The sequence below is a fragment of the Phodopus roborovskii genome, unplaced genomic scaffold (assembly GCF_943737965.1).
Source record: "Phodopus roborovskii unplaced genomic scaffold, PHOROB, whole genome shotgun sequence".
Classification (NCBI taxonomy): Eukaryota; Metazoa; Chordata; class Mammalia; order Rodentia; family Cricetidae; genus Phodopus; species Phodopus roborovskii.
Genome location: NW_026126683.1, coordinates 714472 through 720131, shown reverse-complemented (window position 1 = coordinate 720131; position 5660 = coordinate 714472).

Here is a 5660-nt window from a genome sequence, read left to right as displayed (position 1 = left end):
TAAATGAAAATCCATTCCAAAACAAAGTATTCATATGTATACCATAATTCCCTTTTTACCTTTAAAAAGAATTGGTTTTGTGATCATTAACCATTTATAACCAACTCCATTTAAATGAAAACAAACATTTTATAAATAATATTTGAGAATTTGGGTGTTGTTCTTTCCAAACTGCTTCCTGCTGGTAGGGGGCGCTGTCATGGGGATCCTAAGATGATGCAGAAATCTTGGCTGTAGTCTGAAAGACTGTCTTGTCCCAACTGTTTTGATTGTTGGATCAACTGGTACACTGTTTCAGGGGTTCTTGCTTGATCAAACCATGTTAGTCTGGAAGGAATCCACAGCTTTTCATTTTCTGTGGAAATAAAAATGGAAATCTTTTCCCCCAGTAACCTGTCCTTGGATTTAAATTTTGGAGTCAAAGCATTTTTAAAAAATATATTGACTTAATCCAGCAGCATTTATTTTATCAGTTATTTCCTCAGCCATCAAAGACAACATAATACCGTACAGTGCCCAGATTCTCTCTGTGCTTTCCATCTTTACATGACTTTTTTATTACTTTATTTCTTCTACTTCTACTTTTTCATTTTTTTGAGACATGGTTTCTCTGTGTAACTTTTATCTGTCATGGAATTCACTCTGCATACCAGGTTTACTTTGAAATCACAGAGATCTGCTTGCCTCTATCTCCTGAGTGCTGGGATTAAAGGTGTGTGCCACCACACCCAGCTATTGTCTGTCTTTTAAAAATGATTTTACCTGTTTCTTTTTCTCTTCCAAGCCTACGTATGTTTTAAAACACACTGTAAACATTTAGAGGTTTTTCTTAATCTGAATCTGTCTTTACTGCAAGTCTTTTATCTGGTAAACAACAACATTGCTAAAATGAAAGCCACAGCTATATTAGCTGCCATCTATCCAAGATGGCTGCCGGTACTTTTTCCCTGCCAGAACTGAGAGCTGTGCTCACTGCCTTGGTCTACACTGCCATCCAGCAGCATGTTGCCGGCTTGGAGATGTGGTCACTGCCATTGCCAGCTCTTGTACACACCATTCAGTTGTTGGCAGAGCCAACAAGGAAAGAGAATTACTTCCATTTAAGCCTTTCTGGCCTTTAGAGTCTCCATTGAGATGTCAGGTATAAGTCAACCTTTTTATGTGTTACATGATTTTTTGTTTTGTTTTGACTTGAAATTTTAACACTCTTTTGTTGTTGCTGTTCTGTATGTTTAGTGTTTTGAACTGTTCTGGGAACTTCTGTTATGGTCCAATCTATTGGTATTCTGTATGCTTTTTGTATTTTGATAAGCATTGTCTTTTTTTTTTTTTTTTTTTTTTTTTCTACGCCCCAGATTTCCTGGATGTTTTGTGCGTGGACTGTTTTTTGATTTCACATGTTCATTGACTGAGGTACTGATTTCTATCTTCGCTTCAGTGCCTAAGATTATCTCTTCCAACTCTTGTGCTATGCTAATGAGGGTGGTTCATCTGACCTCTGTCCACCTTATAGCACCTGGCCTTTCCTCATTGTACCCTAGGTACTTATTCGTACAAAGCCCTTGCACTGTTTCCTAGGACTGGAATGTTGAATTCTTCAACTTCTTATAGGGCATGTTTCTTCTCCTTTAGGAATCAGTTTGCTTGTCACCTCTTCAGCAAAGACTTTCATGACTCTCCATGGTTGGATTTTCTCTGCTCTGTGCTGTTCTCTGGCCTATCTGTTGAGCTTTGTCTTAGACTGTCTAAAAATCACAATCCCTTCCTTTTTTAGCAATCCCAGAATTAAAGCAATGCATTAATTGAAATAATACTTTCTCAAGTTTTAAATTTTGGTTTTTAGTAAGCATGGAATTTGATGTCTTTGGGGTAGGTGTACTTGCAAACTAATCTGTTCAAATAAGCACTGATTCTTCTTTGAAAAATAGAAATCATCAATGAGAAAGAAAGGATTTCTGTTCCCTCAGACTGACCTTTCCAGAGTCTGCCAGCATCCTTGTTCCACCTCCAACCACAGTAGGAGATAAGCTTGGGACTGTTTCCAGCTTGCCTTTCTGGGCTCTGCTCAAGAACCTCCTGAGGACTGGGGCCTGTGTGCACACAGGGAAACATGTTCAGGTGGGTAGGCCTGTCCAGAGTCTACAAGCATCCTAGTCCTGCCTCTGCCCAGGGAGGGGAGCCTGCCTTCCAGTGCCTCCACCCACTGGAAGAGGAGAGCCATCAGAGTATTGAACCTGCTTGCACCCACTGGAAGATATCCTTGGTCCCTTACTCACCAGGAGAGGGGGAAATCCCATCAGTACACATTTGAAGAAGGGATAGGTAAAGAACAGTATAAGAACAAAGTCAACAACTGAAAGATCAATATAACATCACTAGAATCTAGGGACTCCACACCAGTAAGACCTGAATATCCTAACACAGATGAAGCAGAAGAAAATGACCCTAAAAACAACTTTATGAAGATGATAGAGACCCTAAAAGGAAATGAAAAAATCCTCTAAAGAAATGGAAGAAAAAAACCCCCCAAAAATGCAAGAAATCAAAAAATCTCTTAAGGAAAGACGAAAAAAACAAGATGAAGGAAATAATTCAAACAGTTCATAACCTGAAAACTGAAATAGTGACAATAAAGAAAACACAGTCTGAGGGAATGTTATAAATATAAAAGCTGGGCAAACTGATCAGGAACTAGAGATGCAAGCATAACCAACAGAATACAAAAGATGGATGAGAGAATCTCAGGCATTGAAGATACACTAGAAGAAATAGGTTCATCAACCAAAGAAAATCTTAAATCCAACAAATCCCTAGCACAAAAATCCCAGGAAATATGAGTCACCATGAAAATGCCAAACCTAAGAATAATAAGCATAGAAGAAGGTGAAGAAACCCAAATCAAAGGTGCAGAAAGCATATTCAACAAAATCATAGAAGAAAACTTTCCCAACCTAAAGAAAGACATGCCAATGAAAGTACAAGAAACTTACAGAACACCAAATAGAATGGACCACACAAAAAAAGGTCCCCCTTGCCATGAAATAATCATAACACCAAACATACAGAATAAAGAAAGAATATTAAGAGCAGAAAAGAAAAAAGGCCAAGTAACATATAAAAGCAAACCTATGAGAATTACATCTGACTTCTCAATGGAAACTCTGAAGGCCAGAAGGCTCTGGCAAGATATTCTACCCACACTAAGAGACCACTGATGTCAGCCCAGACTACTATACCCAGCAAAGTTTTCAGTCACTGTAGATAGAGAAACCAAGATATTCCATGACAAAATCATATTTAAACAATACTTACCAACAAATCCAGCCCTACAAAGTTCCAGAAGGAAAACTCCAACCCAGGGAAGTCAACTACACCTACAAAAGTATAGGCAATAGATAATCCCACTGTACCAAGAGTCAAAAGAAAAATGGGGGAATCCACACATAGTGTCATCACCACCAACAAATCCCATCAAACAAGAATTAACGATCAATGGTCATTAATATTTGTCAATGCTCACCTATATAAAGCCACAGGCTAACAGAGTAGATACGAAGACAGGATCCATCCTTCTGCTGCATACAAGAAACACACCTCAACTTCAAAGACAGATGTTTCCTCAGAGTTAAGGGTTGGGAAAAGTTTTTCCAATCAAATGGACCCAAGAAACAAGTAGGTGTAGCAATCCTAGTATCTAACAGATTAGACTTTAAACTAAAATCGATCAAAAGAGATGAAGAAGGTCATTTCTTATTCATTACAGGAGAAATCCATCAAGATGAAGTCTCAGTTCTGAACATCTATGCCCCAAATACAAAGGTACCCACATTCATGAAAGAAACATTACTAAAACACAAATCACACATAAAACCTCACATACATATAGTGGGAGATTTCAACACCCCACTCTCAACACTTGACAGGTCTACCAGATAGAAATGTAACAAAGAAAATAAGGAACTAACAGAAGTTATGGCCCAACTGGGTTTAACAAACATTTATAGAAATTCCATCCAAACATAAAAGAATATACCTTCTTCTCAGCACCCCATAGAACCTTCTCTAAAATAAACACATACTTGGCATTATAGCAAACCTCAATAGGTACAAAAAATTGAATAACCCCTTGTATATTATCAGACCACCATGCTTTAAAGTTGGAATTCAACAACAACACATATTGCAGAAACCCTACAAACTCATAGAAATTGAACAATGTGCAATTGCACCATTCCTGGGTCAAGGAAGAAATAAAGAAAGAAATTAAAGACTTCCTAGAATTCAATGAGAATGAAGACACAACATACCCAAACTTACGGGACACTTTCAAATTAGTACTAAGAGGAAAGTTAATGGTAATAAGTGCCCATATGAAGAAAAGGGGGGACAGTCACATTATAGAATTAACAGCCCAACTGAAAGCTCTAGAACAAAAAGAAGCAAACACAAGAAGTAGACACAAGGAAATAATCAAATAGAGGGCTGAAATCAATAAAGTAGAAACTAGGAAAACAATACAAATAATCAATATAACAAAGAGTTGATTCTTTGAGAAAATCAGCAAGATAGATAAACCTTTATCCAAACTAACCAAGAGGCAGAAAGAACATGCAAATTAACAAGATCAGAAATAAAAAGACCGAGGAAATTCAGAGAGAATCTTCAGGTAATATTTTGAAAACCTGCACTCCACAAAATTTGAAAATTTAAAAGAAATGGACAATTTTCTGGATAGATATCACTTACCAAAAATTAAATTAAGAACAGATAAGCAATTTAAAAGACCTATAACCCCTAGTGCAATAGAAGCAGTCATCAAAAGTCTACCAACAAAAAAGCCCAGGGACAGATGGTTTTAGTACAGAATTCTACCAGAAATTCAAACAACAGCAAATACCAATACTCCTCAAATTATTCCACACAATAGAAGCAGAAAGGTCACTGCCAAACTGCTTTTGTTTTTTGTTTCTTTTTTCACAAGGCTACAGTAACCTTGGAACCCAAGCCACACAAAGACACAACTAAGAAAGAGAACTAAAGACCAATATCCCTCATGAACATTAATGCAAAAATATGCAGTATAATACTGGCATATTGAATCCAAGAACACATCAGAGAAATCATTCACAATGACCTGGGGATGCAAGGAAGGTACAACATTTGAAAATCCATCAGTGAAAATCCACCATATAAACAAACTGAAAAAGAAAAACCACATGATTATTTCACTAGATGCTGAAAAAGCCTTTGACAAAATCCAACACGCCTTTGTGATTAAGATCTTGGAGAGATCAGGGATAATAGGAACATACCTAAACATAATAAAAACAATATACAGCAAACAAACAGCCAGCATCAAACTAAATGGAAATAAACTCAATCAGGAATAAGACAAGGCTCTCTATTCTCTCCATATCTCTTCAACAATGTACTTTAAGTTCTAGCTAGAGCAATAAGACAACAAAAGGAGATCAAGGGGATACAAATTGGACAGGAAGAAGTCAAACTGTCACTATTTGCAGATGATATGATAGTTTACAAAAGCAACACAAAAAACTCTACCAGGGAACTCCTACAGCTGATAAACACCTTCAGCAAATTGGCAGGATACATGATTAATTAAAAGCAAACAAACAACAACTACAACAACAACAAAAACA